Source organism: Stegostoma tigrinum, chromosome 1 (genome assembly GCF_030684315.1).
Source record: "Stegostoma tigrinum isolate sSteTig4 chromosome 1, sSteTig4.hap1, whole genome shotgun sequence".
Classification (NCBI taxonomy): domain Eukaryota; kingdom Metazoa; phylum Chordata; class Chondrichthyes; order Orectolobiformes; family Stegostomatidae; genus Stegostoma; species Stegostoma tigrinum.
Genome location: NC_081354.1, coordinates 3,571,617 through 3,596,190, shown reverse-complemented (window position 1 = coordinate 3,596,190; position 24,574 = coordinate 3,571,617). Strand labels below are relative to the sequence as shown.

The 24,574-nt window shown below is 47.1% G+C and overlaps 1 protein-coding gene across 3 annotated transcripts in view; it reads right to left on the bottom strand.

Annotated features, from left to right (window-relative positions):
- Positions 1–20,831, bottom strand: part of LOC125450951 (electrogenic sodium bicarbonate cotransporter 1-like) — a 223,375-nt gene extending 202,544 nt beyond the window's left edge. For 2 of the 3 annotated variants that reach the window (XM_059648140.1, XM_059648179.1), the window contains exon 1: positions 20,507–20,830. The gene's annotated coding sequence lies outside the window, so the exon portion shown is untranslated. Of the gene's footprint in view, positions 1–20,506 lie in introns of all 3 variants that reach the window. The other variant, XM_059648092.1, reaches the window with a different exon arrangement.
- Between the last annotated feature and the right edge of the window lie 3,743 nt (positions 20,832–24,574).

Here is a 24,574-nt window from a genome sequence, read left to right as displayed (position 1 = left end):
ACAACAATTCATGATATTCTCAGCACCGGTGACTATGATAACAATCTCAATAATGTGTTTTCTTAGGGAAGCTAGTCAAATATTAGCTTTTGTTGCAAAAGATTTGAGTACGGGAGTAGTGGAGTCTTGCTATAACCCAGAAACCTGGTTACACCACACCTGGAGTCCTGTGTGCGGTCTTGGTCTACCTCATCTCAGGAGAAATGTCATTGCCACAGAGGCAGCGCAATGAAGGTTCACCTGACCTGTTTCCTGGATGGTGGGACTGTCCTATGAAGAGAGATGGGGCAAACTGAGCCTGTATTGTCTACAGTTTCAAAGAACGAGAAGTGATCTCATTGAAACTTACAAAGCACTGAAAGGACTGAACAGGGTGGATGTAGGTACAATGTTTCCTCCAAGTGGGGAGTCCAGAAGTAGGGGACACAATTTAAAAATAAGGGGATATCACTTACACCTGAAATGAGAAGATTCAGAGAGTTGTGAACCTGTGAAATTCTCTACCACGGGGAACTGTGGAATCTCAGTTTTATTTTGGTTTGATTTATTATTGTCACCCGTCCCTAGGTACAGTGAAAAGTTTTGTTTTGTGCGTAGTACAGGCAGATCACACCATACAAAGTGCATTAGGATAATTGGACTGAGAGAGGAGTACAATGTCATGGCTGCAGAGAAGGGGCACAGAGAGCAAGATCAACATTAAATTTAAAATTTGAGCCGCGTCTTCAGAAGTCTAACAGAAGTGGAGAAGAAGCTGTTCTTGAATCTGTTGGTATGTGTGTTATATCTTCTGCCTGACAGAAGTGGGTGGAAGAGTGTTATACGACGGTGGGGAGGGTCTTTGACGATGTTGGCTGCTTTCACGAGGCAGTGAGAAGTGTAGATGGAGTCAATGGATGGGGCTTTAGGTATGGTTTGAAGTACAGGTTGATAGATTTCTGACTCCCAGTGAGATATTAGATTATGGTTATGGGGCAACCAAAAGGCATTGAAACATCCAATCAGCCCTAATCATATTCAGTGGTGGGGCACATTGGAAGCACTCAATGATCTACTCCTGTTCCTAACTGAATTTAAATTCTACCACTTGCCATAAACTTTCACCCCCAGCCAGGTCTAACGATGCCTGGGCGAAGGGCATTATCAAGGCGCTACTCATACGGTGAACTCATTGCTGTATTTCTTGATTTGCAATCACATAACCTAGCACAAGAAATATTGACAAACAGCGGGATGATCATGGCCAGATTCTCTGTGTTTTTGTGGCCCAAGGCCCAGTACTCCAGGGAGAAACCCTCTGCCTTCCTTCAACAGAGAACTTTAGGATCTTCTACCCTATCCAAGCAGTGGGGTGTTGGCTTCCTGCCTCATTGAAAAAGACAGCACCCTGGACAGCACAACAGAACATCAAGTTTAGTTTGTATGCCACACATGAGAGTAGGAGCTTTTCTTTCATTGAACTCAATTTTCACCATTCGTCATGCAGAGAATCAATGCGACCATCACCAGAATGAGCTGGAGTGTCTGGGTGTTGCATTGCTAGTTTAGTGACATTACCAGCTACATTCCTGCCTCCTCCTGAGCTCACTCACAACCTGGCCACTTAGAATTGAGAGTGTTACTAATCGAGCCACAACTAACATAACTCCATTAGTGAGATCCATCCAGAAATCAAGAGGGACTGTTACAATATCACCGTATGGAAACAGCACAGAGACACAAACCTCACTGTCACATCACAAACATGTCCAGAATCGTAAACGTCTTCAAATAGAGTCGTAGAGGTCTACAATATGGAAATGGGCCCTTTGGTCTAACTTGCCGTCCCACGCAGTTTTCACAGTTAAACCGGTCCCATTTGCCTGCATTTGGTCCATATTCCTGCATATCTATCCCATCCATACACCTGCCCATGTTTCTTAAATGACAAAATTGCACTCACTTCCACCATTACTCCGTCAGCCCGTTCAAGACACTCCCCACCCTCTGTTTCAAAAGATCTGCCTCTCCGAACCCTTCTGTATCTCTCCCCTCTCACCTTAAACCTATGACCTCTAGTTTTAGACTTCTCTACCATGAAATTTATTTTACCTCTTTGAAGACCTGGGTGACAGAAAGCAGGCTGGGGAGTGAGGGATCTTGTGTGGAAGCTTCGATATAGGCATTCCAGAAGTAAACCTAGAGCACTGTGTACAGTTTTGGTCTCTTTATCTGAGGAAGGATGTTCTGGGGATGGAGGAAGGGCTGCCTGACGGAGACTGATTCCTGGTTGGACAGGACATTTTGGTGAGGCCACTTCTGGAGTAGAGTGTGCAGTTCTGGTCACCCTGCTTTGGAAGAATGTTATTAAATTGGGGAGGGTTCAGAAAACATTCAATCAGGATGTTGCCAGGAATGGAAGGTTTGAATTATGAGGAGAGGCAGGGTAGCCTGGGACTTGTTTAACTGCAGCGTAGGCAGTTAAGGGGCGACTTTATAGAGGTTAATAAAACCATGAGGGGCTAGGATAAGGTAAACAGCAAAAGTATTTTCTCTAGGGTGGGGGAGTTCAAAACCAGGGGGCGTATTTTTAAGGTGAGAAGTGAAAGTTGTAAAAGGGACCCTGAGGGGCAACGTTTTCCCACAAGGGGTCATTGATTTGTGGAATAAACTGCCAGAGGAAGTGGTAGATACAGGAACAGTTACAACATGTAAAAGACTTTTGGACAGGTACATGAATAGGAAAGGTTTAAGAGGGATATGGGCCAAACACAGGCAAATGGGACTAGTTTAGTTTGGGAAACTTGGACGGCATGGGCTGGTTGGACCGAAGGGTCTCTTTCTGTGCTGTATGCCTCTATGAATGAGGGGGGAATCTCATAGAAGCCATAAAATTCTAACAGAACCGGACAGGGTAAACACAGGGGAGATGATGGGAACTGCAGATGCTGGAGAATTCCAAGATAATAAAATGTGAGGCTGGATGAACACAGCAGGCCAAGCAGCATCTCAAAAGCTGACATTTCAGGCCTAGACCCTTCATCGGATGAGATGGCATCATCTCAGAATAAGGGATCACCCACTTAAGATACAGATGAGGAGGAATTTCTTTTCTCAGAGGGAGTGAATCTGTGGAATTCTTTGCTACAGAGGGCTATAAAGGCTGGATTACTAAATATATTCAAGGCTGGAATAGACAGACTTTTAATCTGAAGGGAATCAGGGGTTACGGGGAAGAGGCAGGAAAGTGGAGTTGAGGATTATCAGATCATGAGCACACTGAATGGTGGGGCAGACTCAATGGGCTGAATGGTCTGTATGCCAGTATCCTGTGGCCTTACAGTCCGCAGAGATGTTGAGACAAAAGATCATCTGTGATTGTATTTAAGGTCAGTGCAGTCTCAAGGGGCAAAAAGGTTTACTCCTGCTCTTTTAAACATAAGAACATAAAGATAGGATCAGGAACAGGCCATTCAGCCCATCAAATGCCTACTCCATTTGAAGACTTGGTCTTTTCCTCCGTTGCTTGGATAGAGTAAATGACATTGAGGAGGTTCCAGACGAGTACAGGAAGGAGAATAGAGTGATAGGGTGAGATGTAGTATGATGGGAGAAACTATGAATGGAGTATAAATTCCATTTTTTCAGATTATTTTCAAATATTTAAGAAAATAAAAGCAGTCTTGTAGTTCATCCACAAGCTGCTCCAAATAATTAGATGTAGAATAGGCACTGGGAGGTATATTCAATGTTGAAGACTAATCAATGTGTTCAAGACAAGACAAGAAAATCAAACTCCAGCAGTTTATAACTAACAATGGTTTCTCCAAATCACTCAAGTCTATTCTTTAGATAACAAGGTGTGGAGCTGGAGGAACACAGCAGGCCAAGCAGCATCAGAGGAGCAGGAAGGCTGATGTTTCGGGCCGAGACCCTTCTTCAGAAATGCTGCTTGGCCTGCTGTGTTCATCCAGCTCTAGGCCTTGTTATCTCAGGTTCTCCAGCATCTGCAGTTCCTACTACCTCAGTCTATTCTTTACATTGTCATCCTTTCCCATTTAGAACAATAGTCACCATTAGGCTATGTTTTAATTCCAGCTTTTCATTGAATTCAAATTCCACTATCTGCTATCGTGGATTTTGAAACAATACTCCCAGAACGGTAGTGTGGGGTACAGGATTCCTAATCCCATCATATCACTGACGAGGCTACTGCCTCCCCAGTAACTCTTCCATTTCACACATTCACCCTGTTCCTGTTCAATCTTGTGTTTGGTTTGACAGAGTCATTCAGTGCAGGAGCCGAATGACAGAGAATTGCTCACACTGTGGGTTACCAGCATTGTTGTGTGTATACTGGTGTGGGTATATTAAGTGTATTCTTGGAGGCTTTGTCACATGATTGTTTGCCTCCAACTATCCAACCCCCACATTCCCACCATTGGTCACCCAAAACTTCCATCCACACCATTCCTGCATTCTACTGGAAACCAAACAGATCCTTCATTGGCCAATTGACCCATCAGGTCAACTCTGCCACTTGCTTCTTGCAATTAGCACTGCCACAGGCATGACATGTTTATGGGTTCAAACCCCAGTCCAGGGCATAGAACAAAAATCCATGCTAATATTCCAGTGCACTGCTGTGGGCTTTCCCTGCACAATCGGCAGTGCTTTTGGAAAAGATGTTAAACTAAAGCCCTGTCTGCCGTTTCAAGGAAAGAAAAGATTCCATTCCATTCAAAGCTATGGGCCAAGTGCTGGGAAGTGAGACTAGTGTAGGTTTTGTCAGTGCAGACTCAATGGGCTGAAGGGTCTCTTCTGTACTGTATGATTCTATGACCATGTGAAGAGCAGGGAAGTTCAACCAGTTGCCTGGCCAATACTTACCCCTTAAGCAAAAAAAAACAAATTATCTTGGTCACTTTCACAGTGCTGTTTTTGGGATTTTGCTGTGTGCAAACTGACGGTGGGGTTTCCTACATTACGAGCATAACTGCACTTCAAAATTATTTCATTACCTGTAACGCAGGTATAAGTAAAAAGGTGCTATATAAATACAAGTCTTTCTTTTTTAATTCGTGGAGACTCCAGGCCAGCCAAGGGGACTTAGCAACCCTACCAATCTCACTAGAATGTGGTGGTCACACCAAGCGATTAAAGATTAAATTGGTTTTACAATCATATTTAGAGATTCAGATAATTATCAGGAAGTTTTATGGAATTAACAGCAAGTGACTAAAATGCAGGCTGACTGGCAACCTGGCCTTAGCATTACTTGGATCAATTATAAAGAAATTAACAGCTGATTTCATATGTTTGACTGGGTGATAGGCTCAGATTGTGAGCGTACAGACCCGCTGTCCTTGCAGGCTGCAGAAGCGAGCACCGGTAGGCTCTGATATCTCACAGGATTGGCGACACAGGAAGAAGCCTTTCATGATCTAAGAGTAAACGGTAAACCATTCAGGCCTGAGATCAGGAAGAAATTCTTCACTCAGAGAGTTGTGAAGCTATGGAATTCTCTCCCACAGAAAGCTGTTGGGGCCCGGTCAATAGACATATTCAAGATGTGGAGGTGCTGGTGTTGGACTGGGCTGGACAAAGTCAGAAGTCACACGACACCAGGTCACAGTCCAACAGGTTTATTTGAAATCACAAGCTTTCGGAGTCTTAATCCTTCTTCTGGAGTTAGATACGTTCAAAAGGGAGTTGGACAAGGCTATTGCAGCTAAAGGGATCAGGGGGTATGGAGAGAAATTGGGAGTGGGATACTGAATGTGCATGATTAGACATGATCATATTAATGGTGGTACAGGCTCGAAGGGCTGAATGGTCTACTCCTGCACCTAGTTTTTATGTTTCGACGACACAGACCTACGCTGTCTCTTTTAAAGAACTGTCCCGTTCTCCCCATTCCCATGTACTTTCCGCATAAATTCCCTTCTGCAGGTTATCATTGAATTGGCCTTCACTACCCTAATAGTCAGCCTGTTCCAGGCCACAACACACTGTATCAGAGGCTCCTCTCCCCACCTCCACTCAGGCCCTTTAGCTAATAAATGGGAAGTGGTGCCTGAATGGGACTATCGTTAGACTGTTAATCCTGAGAGCCAGGTAATATCCTGGGGACCTCCATAGATTCCACAGAATCCCTACAAAGCCCTTCGGACCACAAATCCACACTCAGGATTCACACAAATCCACACAAATCCTCAGGACATCCCACCAGGACACATTCATCAAACCCACCTAATCTACACATCCCTGAGCACAAGGGGCAATTTAGCCTGGCCAATCCACCTAGCCTACATATCTTTGGGCTGTGTTAGGTTCAAATCCCACCAAGGTGGATCTGAATTCAATAAAAATCTGGAATTAAAATGCTAATGATGGCCATGAAACCATTTTTGTTTAAAAACTTATTCCATGTCTGTTCTCCCCCTGGGCAATTAGAGATGGGAAATAAATGCTGGCCTAGTCAGTGAAACCACTAACCTGTGAATGATTTTTTAAAAATGCTGAGTATATTGGGATTGTCCAGTAGAACGCACCCCCCGACCCCCACAATAGTCAGCGGAAAACTGAGGAATAAATTTGTAAGAAGATCTCAGTTATCTGTAAGAATAATAGGGTGGTTGTGGTGGGGGATTTTAGCTTTCCAAACACAGACTGCCAATGTGTTAAGTGCTTGGCTGGAGAAGAATGTGTTAAGCATGTACAGAAAAGTTTATGATTCGGTATGTGGATGTACCTGTTGGAGAAGGCACAAAACTTACTTACTGTTGGGGTGACTGACGTGTCAGTGGGAGAGCACTTTGGGGCCAATGACCATAATTCTGTTAGGTTTAAAATAGTGATGGAGAAGGCTAGAACTGATCAAAAAGCTACAGTTCTAATTTGGAGGAAAGCCAATTTTGACGGTATTAGGCAAGAACTTTCAAAAGTTGATTGGGAGGCACATGTTTGCAGGTAAAGGGACAGCTGGAAAATACGAAGCCTTCAAAAGGAGATCATCAAAGTCCAGAGACAATATGTTCCTGTCAGGATGAAGAGCAAGGCTGGTAGGTGTAGGGAACAGTGGATGAGTGGAGAAATTGATATTTTCTTTAAGAAAAAGAAGGAAGCATGTATAAGGTACAGACAGCAGAGATCGAGTGAATCCCGACAAGAGTATAAGAGCAGGAGTGTATTTAAGAAGGAAATCAGGAGGGAAAGAGTGGACAGGAGACAGCTTTGGCAAGTAGGGTTAAGGGGAGTCCAAAGGGATTCTACAAATACATTAAGGACAAAAGGGTAACTAGGGAGAGAATTGGGCTCCTTAGAGATCAGCCAGGCTAGCTAAATGTAGAACCACAGGAGATGGGGGAGATATTAAATGAATGTTTTGCATCAGTATTTACTGTGGACAAGGATATAGAAATCAGAAAACGTGGGGAAATAAATAGCAACATCTTGAAAAATGTCCGCATTACAGAGGAGGAGCTGTTGGATGGCTTAAAACATATAAAGGTGGATAAATCCTCATGACCTGATCAGGTGTACTCTAGAACTCTGTGGGGAGCTAGGGAAGTGATTGCTGGGCCCCTTGCTGAGATATTTGGACCATCGATAGCCGCAGGTGAGGTGCTGGCAGACTGAAGGTTGGCCAATGTGGTGCCACTATTTAAGAAATGTGGTAAGGAGAAACCAGGGAGCCAGACATCAGTGGTGGGCGAGTTGTTGGAGGGAATCCTGAGGGACAGGATTTACATGTATTTGGAAAGGCAAGGACTGATTAGGGACAGTCAATTGGCTTTTTGCATGGGAAGTCATGTCTCACAAATTTGATTGAGTTTTTTGAAGAGGTGACAAAGAGGATTGATGAGGGCAAAGTGGTGGGTGTGATCTATATGACTTCAGCAAGACACTCGACAAGTTCCTCACTGTAGACGGGTTAGCAAGGTTAGATCACGTGGAACACTGGGAGAACTAGCTATGTATAATATACAGAATTGGCTCAAAGGTAGGATACAGAGGGTGGTGGTAGAGGGTTGCTTTTCAGACTGGAGGCCTGTGCCCAGCGGTGTATCACTAGGGTTTGTGCTGGGTCCGCTGCTTTTTTGTCATTTATATAAATGATTTGGATGTGAACAGGAGGTATGGTTAGTAAGTTTAAAGATGACACCAAAATTGGAGGTGTAGTGGGCAGCAAAGAAGGTTACCTCAGAGTACCACGGGATCTGGATCAGATGGGCCAATGGGCTAAGGAGTGGCAGATAGAGTTTAATTTAGATAAATGGAGAGGTAAATCAAAGCAGGACTGATACACTTAATGGTAAGGTCCTGGGGAGTGTTGCTGAACAATGAGACCTTGGAGTGCAGGTTCATAGTTCCTTGAAAGTGGAGTCATGGGTAGATAGGACAGTGAAGAACGTGTTTGGGGTAAGCTTGCCTTTATTGGTCAGTGCACTGAGAATAGGAGTTGGGAGGTCATCTTGTGGCTGTACAGGACATTGGTTACGGTCACTTCTGGAATACTGTGTTCAGTTCTGGTCTCCCTACTATAGGAAAGATGATGTGAAACTTGAAAGGGTTCAGAAAAGATTTACAAGGATGTTACTGGGGTTGGAGTGTTTGAGCTACAGGGAGAGGCTGAATAGACTGAGGCTATTTTTCCTTGAGTAATGGAGGCTGAGGGGTGACCTTTTGAGGTTACAGAATCATGATGGGCATGGATAGGGCAAATAGACAAGGTCTTTTGCTTGGTTTGGGGTATTGCAAAACTAGAGGTCCCATCGTAGGGTTTAAGGTGAGTGGGGAAAAATTTCAAAGAGACCTAAGGGGTAGCTTTCTCACACAGAGGGTGGTGCGTGTATGGAATGAGCTGCCAGAGGAAGAGGAGGAGACTGGTACAGTTACAGAATTTAAAAGGCATCTGGACGGGAATATGAATAAGAGGCGTTTAGAAGGATATGTACTAAATTCCTGGCAAATGGGACTAGATTTACTTTGGATAATTGGTCGATGTAGACAGGTTGCATCGAAGAGTCTGTTTCTGCGCTGTATATTCTCAATGGCTCTATGAACAGTCCCTCTTCCGCACCTACACAGGCCCCAAACCCCACCTCTTCCTCCGGTACATTGATGACTGTATCGGCGCCGCCTCTTGCTCCCCAGAGGAGCTCGAAAAGTTCATCCACTTCACCAACACCTTCCACCCCAACCTTCAGTTCACCTGGGCCATCTCCAGCACATCCCTCACCTTCCTGGACCTCTCAGTCTCCATCTCAGGCAACCAGCTTGTAACTGATGTCCATTTCAAGCCCACCGACTCCCACAGCTACCTAGAATACACCTCCTCCCACCCACCCTCCTGCAAAAATTCCATCCCCTATTCCCAATTCCTCCGCCTCCGCCGCATCTGCTCCCACGATAAGACATTCCACTCCCGCACATCCCAGATGTCCAAGTTCTTTAAGGACCGCAACTTTCCCCCCACAGTGATCGAGAACACCCTTGACCGCGTCTCCCATATTTCCCGCAACACATCCCTCACACCCCGCCCCCGCCACAACCGCCCCAAGAGGATCCCCCTCGTTCTCACACACCACCCTACCAACCTCCGGATACAACGCATCATCCTCCGACACTTCCGCCATTTACAATCCGACCCCACCACCCAAGACATTTTTCCATCCCCTCCCCTGTCTGCTTTCCGGAGAGACCACTCTCTCCGTGACTCCCTTGTTCGCTCCACACTGCCCTCCAACCCCACCACACCCGGCACCTTCCCCTGCAACCGCAGGAAATGCTACACTTGTCCCCACACCTCCTCCCTCACCCCTATCCCAGGTCCCAAGATGACATTCCACATTAAGCAGAGGTTCACCTGCACATCTGCCAATGTGGTATACTGCATCCACTGTACCCGGTGTGGCTTCCTCTACATTGGGGAAACTGAGCGGAGGCTTGGGGACCGCTTTGCAGAACACCTCCGCTCAGTTCGCAACAAACAACTGCACCTCTCAGTCGCAAACCATTTCCACTCCCCCTCCCATTCTCTAGATGACATGTCCATCATGGGCCTCCTGCACTGCCACAATGATGCCACCCGAAGGTTGCAGGAACAGCAACTCATATTCCGCCTGGGAACCCTGCAGCCATATGGTATCAATGTGGACTTCACCAGTGTCAAAATCTCCCCTTCCCCTACTGCATCCCTAAACCAGCCTAGTTCGTCCCCTCCCCCCACTGCACCACACAACCAGCCCAGCTCTTCCCCCCCACCCACTGCATCCCAAAACCAGTCCAACCTGTCTCTGCCTCCCTAACCGGTTCTTCCTCTCACCCATCCCTTCCTCCCACCCCAAGCCGCACCCCCAGCTACCTACTAACCTCATCCCACCTCCTTGACCTGTCCGTCTTCCCTGGACTGACCTATTCCCTCCCTACCTCCCCACCTATACTCTCTCCACCTATCTTCTTTACTCTCCAACTTCGGTCCGCCTCCCCCTCTCTCCCTATTTATTCCAGTTCCCTCTCCCCATCCCCCTCTCTGATGAAGGGTCTAGGCCCGAAACGTCAGCTTTTGTGCTCCTGAGATGCTGCTTGGCCTGCTGTGTTCATCCAGCCTCACATTTTATTATCTTGGAATTCTCCAGCATCTGCAGTTCCCAAATTCTCTGACTCTATGAGTTGGGACGTCTCGTTGCAGCTGTACAAGATATTGGGGAGGCCACAGCTGGAGTGCTGTGTACAGTTCTGGTTGTCCTACTGAGGAAAAAGTTTTATTAATCCAGAAAGAGTGCAGAAAAGATTTACTAGGATGCTACCTGGACTACAAAGTTCGAGTTATAAAGAGAGGCTGGGACATTTTTCCTCTGGAACGTAGGAGACTGAGGGCTGACTTTAAAGAGGTCTTTGAAATCATGAGGGGCATGGATAAGCTGGCAACTTTTCCCCACAGTAGGGGAGTCTAAAACCAGGACGGCACAGGTTTAAGGTAAGAGGGGGAAGATATAAAAGGGTCCAGAGGGGCAATTTTTTCACACAGAAGGTGGTGAGTGTCTGGAATGGGCTGCCGGAGGAAGTGGTGGAAGTGAGTACAATTTTATCATTTAAGGGACGTTTGGACAGGTACATGAATGGGATAGATACGGAGGGATATGGACCAAATGCAGGGAAACGGGACTAGTTTAATTTTGCGCACTGGGCAGCATGGCTGAATGGCTGTAGACCTCTATGACATTCAAAATTTATAGTCACCAACCCCTATACCAGTGTTTGGCCTTTTCTGCTTTGTCAAGGCCCCTTGAGCTATAATACTTGCAGAACTGTGCACACTGTTAAATCCCACCTGTTGAGAAACTCATGTTATCCCCACTTTTGAAATTTCAGTCCCGTCTAATAGCGGATAACAATGAAATTAATCATTCTGGCCTGGAAAACATGCTGCAATGAGATGACTTTACAAATTCATTAAACTCCTGCTTCTATGTGTGAACAATCACCCAGCACTGCCAATTGCTCAAGCTATCCCAGTCTCACCAGAACTAGCCACTGTTTTCAGTAACTCTTCAAAGCCATGCTTACCCAGCATTGGCAGGCTTACATTGGCCAGCAACTGACATTCAAAACACCTGGGACCTCGCAATAAGGTTACACATCTCCCAATGCGAGAAAAAAACACACTGACCACCTGTCATATTCACAGACTAAGTAATGTATTAACAAAAAAAGTTCCTGTTACAATTGCCCAGCTGAACCAACCCAAAGCCAGACTCTCCTCAGCTACGCCAACAGCTGTTCCTTCACAGTCAAACATTTATCTCCCTGCGATTTTTCGCAAGTCCAACCACCATGCTCTCCCTCCCCTCATTTCACAAAGAATTACATGGAATATACATGAGGTAAATTGTCTCTCTTGCTTAGAGAAGGCATGTGGCCGGCACTGGCACTCCTGCTGCTGTTCCTTCCCCAAACCCCATCCACAACCCCACCAAGCCCAGGAAGATCAGGGTTTACTCTGGTGAGGAAGTCTTTTCCCTGTTAGGGACTCTGCCGGAGCTATCCCTGTGGTTGGGTGAGGGGTTGTTCCTGTTTGATTATGCCCCTGTCTGTGTCAAAATCAGACAAACTGGACCTGGGGCTGTAAACATCCCACGAGAAGCCACGAGAGAAAGATCAGGCTTACATCCCTGGACTTAGATGGGGAGGGATGTAATGATTGGAACCAGGGGCAGGTGGATCTCATTGACTATGAGATCCTTGACCAGGGTTGTTATCCCACACCCTGGTCAACAGATATAAACAGAAGTGTCAGAGTGTCTCCTCGTTCTGGTTAGTCAGAACCTACGTACTGTGCTTGTCTAAGTAAAGGATGCCAGGGGATAGCTGCCTCCTCCAAGCTGTTTCAATACAGTACAGGTACAAGCATTCCAGAAGGAGGCCATTCAGCCCAACTCTGAAGCAGGTATTTATGGTCCACTCGAGCCTCCTTCCGGACCTTTACATTTCAAACAAAAACAGAGATTGCTGGAAAAACTCAGCAGGTCTGGCAGCATCTGTGGGGGAGAGAAATCAGAGTTAACGTTTCAGGTACTTCTTCGGAACGACTCAGAACCTCCCCTCTACATCTCAATCCCTGCACAGACCCTCTCCCTACGTCTCTTATCTCGTCTTTTTCCCGATTAAAGGAAAATGGGGAAAGGAGCCAAAATCCCTCTCCAATAGAGACACCAGGGTGTCTTCAAGAATGAATTGCAGAAAGTTAGTGTGCAGATACAGCAAGTAATTGGGAAAACCAGAGGCATGTTTTCGTTTACCAGAAAGGGAAGTGAATACAAAAGTAGAAAGGCTATGCTTCAGTGTTACAGGGCACTGATGGCAGCCTCTCTGTATACAGTTATATCCTGTTTGGTCTCCTTATTTAAGGTACACTGCAAATGCATTAGAGGCAGGTCGGAGAAGGTCTACCAGATTAATACGTGCACTGAGCAGGTTGTTTTAGGAGGAAAGTTGGCTGAAGCTGGCCTTGTATCTGATGGAATTGAGAAGAGTAAGAGGCAGCTTACTTGAAATGTACAAGATGCCAAGGGATCCTGACAGACGGAGTGCGGAGAGGATATTTCCTCTCAAGAAATGATCTACAACTAAGGGGTCAATGCCTAGGAATCAGGGGTTACCCAGTTGAGACAGAGATGAGGTGATTTTTTTTTCTCACAGATGATTATGAGGCTAAGTCCAGAAAATAGAGTTGACAATTAGAAGATCAACTATAATCTCATTGACTGGTGGAACAGACTTGATGGGCTGAATGGCCTACTCCTACTCCTATGTCTTTATGGTGTTTGGAACTCTCTTCCTGAAAAAGCAATGAAAGTAGAGGCCCTGAATATTTTGAAGGCAGACAGATATAGAATCTTGTGAAACAAATGGATGTAACGTTACCAGGGTAGGTGGGAATGCTGATTTGACAAAACCAGATCAGCTATGATCTGATTGATTGACACAGCATGCTTGAGGGGCTGAATGGCCTATTCCTATTCTTGATGGTCCCTGTTTTAAAGGCACTCAGTGCCCATCAATGGGAAGGAGGGGATGCCAGCTGCGAGCCACAGACTCCCTTAACCCTCAAGCTCCATCAGACCTCAAGAACTGGTTTCCTGAGCCCATCACGGACTCACCCTCAAAAGCCCCCTCATCCCTGATGAGTGATGGAGATCTGGCAGCCTCATAATGGACAGCATTGACTCAGCTCTCCCCTGGGTCACTCATTGCTGAGGAAGAGCTAACACATGCCAGTCAACTGCCTGATGGCCAATGGATTCAGTGGATTGCCCTGCTAGTTCTCCAACCAGGAATCCAAGAGAAAGCAGGAACAGATTCAGATGACGCTATGATGGTAGAACAGCGCAATGTGAGTAATGACACCAGTACACTCATCAACACATAGTGCTAGGTTATAAAAGGGAAATGAGGTTACAGAAAGTCCGGATCATTTTCCAATATGAGGGATAAAATCAACAATTGGGAATCCAGAAGGAAATGACTTGAAAATTCTCAATACTTACTTGGGGAAGTTTATACCCATCCAGCTGTAGTTGCAGCATTGTTTCAACAGAATCATAACATAATTTAAAATGAAATAAATCATGAAAGGTATTATGTTGAAATAATGCATCAGAATAAATTGCAGTGGAATGAATTATTGCAATAAGTTACTTGCATACCACGTGGGTTTTTCTTCCTCCCTTTCTCTGTGGTCATTGAAACCCAAAGGGAATACAAGCAGGACATTAAACATTAATTCATCTTCCACAATCCCCAAACCCTTGTTAAAATCTCATGTAACATCAATAAGAGAGAAGGAGAGGAGGAGGAATCCTGAAGGAACTGGTTGACATTTTTGCAATTGTTGCTATCAACCCGCTCTGTCAACTCCGTACCTCTGTGTGATCTGATTAACCTATACATCTGGATGAAAGCAAAGAAAGTTCTTGCCTTTTTAGAGTGGCTTGACTATTGCAAGCTCTCATCAACAACAACGTGAGAAAAACCAGATAATTTTGTCAGTTAAGGGATAAATATTAATCTGGCACATCAGGGAAAATTTTTTTTAAGAGTGGTGATTATTTATGATATCCAGCTGTACAATGATCACTAATATCAATAAAACAGAAGATGTGGTCATTCTCACTTTGCCCTTGCAGTTGGATCTTGCTGTATATAAATTGGCTGCTACAGTCCCCACATGACAACAGTGGTCCTGCAGCAGGAGAGTTCACATTGTCACAGGCAAAACCAACAGACAAATGTGTGAGTGTATGTGTGCGAGTGCATGTGACAGTGCGTGTATGCGAGTCTGCAAGGGTACATGTGCAAATGTGTGTGTGAGTGTGCATGTGTGTGTGTGTGAGCATGTGTGCGAATGTGTGTGAAAGTGTGCGTGTGCGAGTGTGTGACTGTGTGTGTGTTAAGAGTGCATGTGTGTGTGTGCATGTGTGTGTATGTGTGTGTGATAGTATATGTGTGTGAGTGTGCAAGAGTGTGTGTATGGGAGTGTGTGTGCATGAGAGTGTGTGTCTGAGAGTCTGTGCACAAGGGTGTCTGTGTGTGTGTACAAGAGTGTGTGTGTGTGTGTGTATGCATGTGTGAGTGCACAAGGTTGAGTGTGCGCACGAGTGTGTGTATGAGAGTGTGTGCAAGAGTGTGTGAGAGTGTGTGTGAGAGAGTGTGTGCATGAGTGTGTGTGAGTGTGTGCATGAGTGTGTGCGTGTGTGTGTGTATGTATGTGTGAGAGTGTGTGTGAGAATGTGTGCGTGTGAGAGTGTATGTATGAATGTGAGAGTGTGGGTGAGAATGTGAGTGTGTGTGAGAGTGTGTGTATGAATGTGAGAGTGTGGGTGAGAATGTGAGTGTGTGTGAGAGTGTATGTATGAATGTGAGAGTGTGGGTGAGAATGTGAGTATATGAGTGTGACAGTGTGTGTGAGAGTGTATGTGTGCATGTGTGTGGGAGTGTGTGTGTGTGAGTTTGTATTTATGAGTGTGAGAGTGTGTGAGAATGTGAGTGTGTGAGAGTGTGTGTATGAGTGTGTGTGTGAGAGTGTGTGTGAGGGTGTGTTTGGCAGGCAATCAGTCCTTCAGACAGCAGTCACAGGCATGAGTGGGATTTTTAAAGTGAGGACTAACAGAGTCTAACAGCTACACAACTAGTGGCTATAGGATGGTGGGGACGGAGTGTTCTCTATGTTTGGAAAGTTACTGAAGCGCAGAGTGCAGAGGTGATAATGTGAGAGAGACTTGCGGCATGTACATGACTAGTGTGGTGAAGAACCATACATTTTCATAGTGCTTTTCACTACGTCCGAATATCCTGAGCAGTTTACAGCTGGCGAAATTCTTTCTGAAGCATAATGTTGTAAGTTAATTTGCACACAGCAATATCCCATTGTTGAAAAACTTGTCGGAAGAAGCTGAGGACAATGGGAAGTAAAAGCCTGCTCTTCTTCAAAACGGTGCCATGAAAGCTTTAACATTCCCCTCGGAATGAAGGGACAGTGTTTAATCTGGATGTCACACCAAAGAAAAGACCAAGATTTCAAAGTGAGGGCTCCTTAGACAGTGCAAAGTCAAATCTTCATAAATAACCACACGTTCTGGTTTAGGATCTCTCCACCACTGAGGAGCAGAATACTAAGAGTTCCCTGAAAGCCTCCTTCATTCAGACAGGGACACAAAATAAACAAGTCAGATTTACCCAGCCCTTCTCAATGATTAGTTAAGGCCAGTTTGAGCCAATACGAAATCCAGGCTGACAGCCACAATGCCAGGGCTAAGCCCCCTGCACAGTCAGGGGGCTATTAGCAGGCTGAGATGTTAAACTGAAGCCTGTCTGCCCTTGCAGGTACAAAAAACAAAAAATCTACAGCCATTATGCAACACGGACTAGTTGACTAAGGTGAGCTGGCCACCATTTATCCCATTGACCATCATACCTGTCCAGGAAAGCTAGCCCAGCCAGATTTCCCATATTATAACAATGACTACACTTTAAAAACAGGCCTTAATTGGCAGTGAAGCTCTTTGAGACATCTCAAGGGTAAGAAAAATGCAATATAAATGCACATCGTATATTCCTGGGGAAGGCAGGGATCAGCATCCGCATCCAGTGCACAGAGGTGGATGAGATGTGAGGACAGAGGGCTGTGCTGAGTTTGGGTCATTGTGCCAAATGAAGATTTGAAATATTCCAGATTTAGACACTGCGCTGCACCCTTCAGCGTCACAGCCTCACGTGGGAACAGAACTGAAACACTGAACTCAGCAAAAAGTCAGAAATCTCACCTCCATGTTTTTTCTGTGTCAGAGTCTTGGGATAAGACACAACTTGCATTTCTATAGCACCTTACATGGTCTCAGGGCTTTCAAAACCAAATGCAGGCCATGAAATGCACTTTGCAGTAAAACAATGGAGGAGACAGACCAGCAAACAGCAAGGACCCGCAAATAGCAATGTGAAAGTTGCAGAAAGTCTGTTTCAGTCAGATTCCTTAGGAAGGACTCATTATCCCAGGACAGAAATGCTTTGCTCTTCTTCCAGCACAAACTTTGGATCTTTTACATCAGCCTGACACCACAGTAGGATTAGGGTTTAGCATTGCATTTAAACACTGCAGCATCAACAGTGAATCATTCCTCAGCACTGACCCTCCGACAGTGCGGCGCTCCCTCAGCACTGACCCTCCGACAGTGCGGCGCTCCCTCAGCACTGACCCTCCGACAGTGCGGCACTCCCTCAGCACTGACCCTCCGACAGTGCCCGCTCCCTCAGCGCTGACCCTGTGACAGTGCACACTCCCTCATCGCTGACCCTGTGACAGTGCACACTCCCTCCGCACTGACCCTCCGACAGTGCCCGCTCCCTCAGCACTGACCCTCCGACAGTGCGGCGCTCCCTCCGCACTGACCCTGTGACAGTGCACACTCCCTCCGCACTGACGCTGTGACAGTGCACACTCCCTCAGCGCTGACCCTGTGACAGTGTGGTGCTCCCTCAGCACTGACCCTCCGACAGTGCACACTCCCTCAGCGCTGACCCTGTGACAGTGCACACTCCCTCAGCACTGACCCTCCGACAGTGCACACTCCCTCCGCACTGACCCTGTGACAGTGCACACTCCCTCCGCACTGACGCTGTGACAGTGCACACTCCCTCATCGCTGACCCTGTGACAGTGCACACTCCCTCCGCACTGACCCTGTGACAGTGCCCACTCCCTCAGCACTGACCCTCCGACAGTGCCCACTCCCTCAGCACTGACCCTCCAACAGTGCCCGCTCCCTCAGCACTGACCCTCCGACAGTGCACACTCCCTCAGCACTGACCCTCCGACAGTGCCCGCTCCCTCAGCACTGACCCTCCGACAGTGCACACTCCCTCAGTGCTGACCCTCCGACAGTGCCCACTCCCTCAGCACTGACCCTCCAACAGTGCCCGCTCCCTCAGCACTGACCCTGTGACAGTGCACACTCCCTCAGTGCTGACCCTCTGACAGTGCCCGCTCCCTCAGCACTGACCCTCTGACAGTGCCCGCTCCCTCAGCACTGACCCTCTGACAGTGCGGCGCTCCCTCAGCACTGAGCCTCTGACAGTGTTCGCTCTCTCAGCACTGACCCTGTGACAGTGCACACTCCCTCAGCACTGACCCTGTGACAGTGCACACTCCCTCAGCACTGACCCTGTGACAGTGCACACTCCCTCCGCACTGACCCTGTGACAGTGCACACTCCCTCAGCACTGACCCTGTGACAGTGCCTGCTCCCTCCATACTGTAGTAATGTGTTAATGTCAATTTTCTGTCAAACTCCCAGGCATGTGATTTGACCCTAAATGTTCAGAGGTTGAGGTGAATGAAGCCTCTCTCGGCACTGCTCTGCCCACCCTGTTAGTGCTCCAGTCTGCCCCCTGTCCCAATCCCATCCCATGTGCATCAGAGGACGGTAGAGGCCAAGGCATTGAGTGTATGTGAGACTGAGATGGGTAGGTTTTTGATGAATAAGGGGATCAGGGGTTACAGGGAGAAGGCAGGAGAATGGGGTTCATAATTGTATCAGCCATGGTCGAATGGTGGGGCAGTTTCGATGGGCTGAATGGCCAAGTTGTGTTTCCTTTGTTTTATGGATTACTTCACATGTTGACTCCGAGAGCAGAGACACGTGGCTCCCCCACCGACCACAACCCGACAGAAAGTTAAACACCATCCCACTGAGCCCGAGGCTCAACCCGTCACTCATTTCTAAACCCAGCCCGTGCCCCTACCCCTCCCACCCCACCACCACCTCCCACCCTCAAAACCCCAGCCCCAGCCCGGCACCAAACTAGCCCCCAGCCTCTGCCATCGCACACAAAGCGGCCCGTGTCCCGCACACTCTCTTCATTCTCATGGGGACCCGGGCGATCGTTTCTCCACAACTGCAAGGAAATGAGCCACACACTGAGCTGCCCCCCACCCCTCAGCGCACACACACACACACACACACACACAGACACACACACACAGTCACAGACAGACACACACACACACACACACACACACAGACACAGACACAAAACGGTCACAGACAATCCCCAGGCTTTCAGTTACAACACTCCCAGCCTTCTCCAGCACCCGCCCCCCCACTCCTATCGCACAGGCACTGAACAAAGATCGTACACAGAGAGAGAGAGACAATCCACACATAACCACCCCACAACCCTCACACACACACACACACACACACACACACACACAGAGACAATCCACACACTCATAACCCTTACAAACACACACACTCATAACCCTCACACACACACACTCATAACCCTCTCTCCCACACACTCATAACCCTCACACACACACACTCATAACCCTCTCTCCCACACACTCATAACCCTCACACACACACACTCATAACCCTCTCTCACACACTTATAACCCACACACACACATAACCCACACATAACCCGCACGTACACACATAACCCACACATATAACCTACACACACACACACACACAGCTCACACACACACACACTCACTCATAACCCTCACACACGCATACACATACACTCACTCATAACTCTCACACACACACAGACAATCCACACACATACCACTCATAACCCTCACACACACAATGCACACACACAATCCACACACACACACTCCACACACACACAATCCACACACACACACACTCCACACACACAAAGACAATCCACACACACACACAATCCACACACACACACAATCCACACACACTCCACACACACACACACACTCCACACACACACACTCACACACACAATCCACACACACACACACACACACACTCCACACACACACACACACAATACACACACATACTCCACACACACACAGACACACACACACACTCCACACACACACTCACACACAAACACACTCCACACACACAGACACACACACAGACACAATCCACACACAAAGACAATCCACACACACACACTCCACACACACACAGACACACACACACGCACACTCCACACACACTCCACGCACACACACACAATCCACACACAAAGACAATCCACACACACAGACACACACACACTCACACACACATACACACACACAATCCACACACACACACATACACACACACACATTCACACACACACACAGACACACACACACACTCCACACACACAATCCATACACAAAGACAATCCACACACACACACACACACAATCCACACACAGAGATAATCCACACACACATAACACACACACATAACACACACAGAGACAATGCACTCACACACACACTTATAACCCTCACATTCACACACACACAGACAATGCTCTACACTCAAACCCTCTCCCCTCTCTCTCACACATGGCCCTCAACAATGCTCAAAGACACACACTCAATACACACACACACAATACCTTCCCTACTCTTTGCTATATTCACCGATGTAGGGATCAGTCAATAATAGCTTAAACTTCAGCTCCTTCTTACCTCCGAGCTGAATCCAGGGTCTCCAGCAGGGTTTCTGACCCCCACTCTGCCTGGAAATAGAGTCTGAGGGTCAGGTGCTTGTCTCTCTCTCTCCTTCTCTCTCTGTCTGCCCGGACTTGCTGTCACAACATGCGGCCGGAGCTCTGGCAGACAACACAGGGGGGATTTCCTCTCTCTCTGTGTCTGTGTGTGTCTGGATAGTTCCTGTCTCAGTCTTTAATCGGCCGCCCAGCGCACTCTCTCTCTCTCTCTCTCTCTCACACACACACACACACACACACACAGGCTCTTTCTCTCTGGCTGCTGAGTAACTCACAGCCCAAGTTGCTTTCCCATATTTAAAGAGCCGGTCTTGTACCACGTCACTCAGCCAAGTAGGAGGCAAGATCTTAAAGGGGTCAAAGTGCCCCCTTAAAGGGACTTTAGAACTTCTCTGCCGATCGACACTTCACTGGGGGAATTGCACTGATGTGAACTTGAGCCATCTCCAACCTCACTGACACAATCAGCCCCATCCCAAAGCCCCAAATGCGAGTAGAACCTACACTGGGCCAAGCAACCGTGCGGCTCCAATTGATTTCCCAGTCCCAGCAGGGTCTCTTCCTTCCATCCCTGTTCCTTTCACGCACTTTACATTTAGCAATCATCTGTGTTCAGGAAACCGATACATTCCCGTGCAATGCCTGCAGCTATTCAAATAATCCTCACGTTTCCAGAATAAAGCATTCACTTCAGTTTTATTTTGAAAAAAAAACAAGTTCAGTCGCTGCATTTCTCCGACCACTAACTGCAAAGTTTTTTGTGTGTCTTTTTTCTGAAATGTGATCGCAGACGCCGAGCTGTCTGTGTTGCAGGGGATTGAGTGGAGGAGCGCTCCCTGCTGGGCTTAGAGACGGACCGCGTCACTCTCCACCTTCATCCTCAAAACACCGAGCTGGCCCTCCAAAGAGAATTGCTGCAGCTACAGTGAGGCGCTTCACGGCGAGCGATGGGTGCTTTGTTGGTTTTAATTTCGAAGTATAACCGCTGTTGTAATGCAGGAAAATCAACAGCCAATTTGCATAGCAAGATCCCACTAGAAGCCCTTCGAAAAATGACTAAAAATCCGCTTTTAATGGTTAGATTGACGGACAACAGCCAGAATTTTCGGTGGGTAGGGAATTCTTTACAGCAGCTGGGTCATTAAGTATATTCAAGCCTGAGATAATCAGATTTTAAGAGATAGTAGGATGTTGGAGTCAGAGAGAACACAGTGTGGAGCTGGAGGAACACAGCAGGCCAGGCAGCATCAGAGGGAACACAGCGTGGAGCTAGAGGAACACAGCAGGCCAGGCAGCATCAGAGAGAACACAGAGTGGAGCTGGAGGAACACAGCAGGCCAGGCAGCATCAGAGAGAACACAGTGTGGAGCTGGAGGAACACAGCAGGCCAGGCAGGATCAGAGAGAACATAGTGTGGAGGTGGAGGAACACAGCAGGCCAGGCAGCATCAGAGAGAACACAGCGTGGAGCTGGAGGAACACAGCAGGCCAGGCAGCATCAGAGGGTACACAGTGTGGAGCTGGAGGAACACAGCAGGCCAGGCAGCATCAGAGAGAACACAGCGTGGAGCTGGAGGAACACAGCAGGCCAGGCAGCATCAGAGGGAACACAGTGTGGAGCTGGAGGAACACAGCAGGCCAGGCAGTATCAGAGAGAACACAGTGTGGAGTTGGAGGAACACAGCAGGCCAGGCAGGATCAGAGAGAACATAGTGTGGAGGTGGAGGAACACAGCAAGCCAGGCAGCATCAGAGAGAACACAGCATGGAGCTGGAGGAACACAGCAGGCCAGGCAGCATCAGAGGGAACACAGTGTGGAGCTGGAGGAACACAGCAGGCCAGGCAGCATCAGAGGGAGAACAGTGTGGAGCTAGAGGAACACAGCAGGCCAGGCAACATCAGTCCGATTTTAATCAGGGATTTGGGGTAAAGGTAGGAAAGTGGACTAGAGGGTTATAAAAGAGCCACAATTTTATTGAATGGCAGAGGAACTTGTTGGGCTGAATAGTCTGTTCGGCTTGTACTTCTTTATGGTCTAATACCCTGGCTGCTCGAAATAATGGCCGTGGGACCTTTACACACATCTGAGTCGGTAGGCAGTGTTTTGGTTTAACTGTCAGGCAGAACCTTTGAAAAAAAATCTTCCCCAGAAAAATGAGAATGAAAACACACAGCTTTTAACTTATCGACTGACTTTCACCGCCAGTAACAATTTCTAAGCCATCTGATTGACACCAAACACTGGGAGGATCAACGACACTCTCCCCTGACAGCCCAGTACGATTATAACCCACAGCTGTGTACTCAGATGCCCCGCTCCCTGCTCTGCAATTTCCTGTGTCTCTACAAAGCTTGAGATCTGAGCACTCCTCAAATTCTCAACCTCTTGCCCATCCTCAGATTTTAATCATTCCAGCATAGTGTCAGCTGCCTGGGCTGCAGCTTCTGCTATTGCCTCTTTCAACTTTTCTGCCTCTCTGTTCTTTAAATCACTCCTTAAAAATGCCCTCTTTGACCAAGTTTTGAGTCACCGCCCCCACTATCTCCTTAGAGAGTCATGCAGTCCTGGAGTCAGAGAGATCCGCAGCACAAAAATACGCCCTTCGGCCCATCATGTTTGCACTGGTCAAAAATAACCACCTAACTATTCTAATCCCGGCTCCCAGCAATTGGCCCACAGCCTTGGTATCACAAGTGCACATCTAAATATTTCTTCACTGTTCTGAGAGTTTCTGTCTCTCTCACCCTTACAGGTAGTGAGTTCCAGATTCCCATTGCCTCTGGGTGTAAAAGCATTTCCTCACACCGACCCCCCCCCCAATCTCCTGCCCCTCACCTTCAATCTATTGCCCCTGGTTATTTATCCCTCCATCAAAGGGAAAGAAGTTTTTTCCTATCTGCTGTATCTATGCCACCCATCATTTTATCCATTTCAGTCACGTCCCCTCTCAATCTCCACAGCTCTAAGGAAGACAACTGAGATGCTGCTTGGCCTGCTGTGTTCATCCATCCCCACACTTTGTTATCTTGGATTCTCCAGCATCTGCAGTTCCCACTATCTTTAGTCTATGCAGTCTCTCTTTGTAACTAAAACTCTCCATCCCAGGCAATATCCTGGTAGATCTTCTCTGCACCCTCTACATTGAGTCAGACCTCTCCTATAACGTGGATTCCTGAACCACTCCAGCTATGGCCTTACCAACTTCTTAGGCAGTTCCAGTGTAACATCCCTGCTCTTAAACTCTATGCCTTAAATGCTCAGTGGCCCAGTATCAAAGACCTTGGATAACCAGTCCCATGAAGCATCTTATGACAAGGGACTTTGTTAATGCCACTACATAAATGCAAGTTGTTGTTGTTTTGGATGTGATAATGTGAATGTAATTGCTCTGTTTGTGTGCGCGAGATTGTGTGACTGCAATTGTATTGTGCATCTCCCAATTGTGATCCTATACTCCCACACACACTGGTCCCAGGTACAGCCGAGTTACAATGAGTGCCTATAGCACACTGACAGCAGCACACAGACACAATGAAGAAACATCATCATTGTCACTAATTCCTGGGATGGCAGAACTGACATATGAAGACAGACTGGATTGGTTAGTACTACACTCACTGATGTTCAGAAGAATGAGGGGGGATCTCATAGAAACCTATAAAATTCTAACAGGACTAGACAGGGTAAACACAGGAAGATGTCCCTGATGATGGGGGAGTCCAGAACCAGGAGGCACAGTCTAAGAATACAGAATGGGCCATTTAGGACTGGGATGAGGATAAATGTTGTCACCCAGAGAGTGGGGAGCCTGTGGAATTCTCTGCCATGGAAAACAGTTGAGGCCAAAATGTAGAATGTTTTCAAGAAGGTAATGGCTATATTTCTTGGGGCTAAAGGGATCAAAGAATATGGGGAGAAATTGGGAACAGGAGACTGAATTAGATGATCAGCCATGATCGTACTGAATGGGAGAGCAGGCTTGAAGGGCTGAATGGCCTACTCCTGTTCCTAGTTTCAATATTTCTAA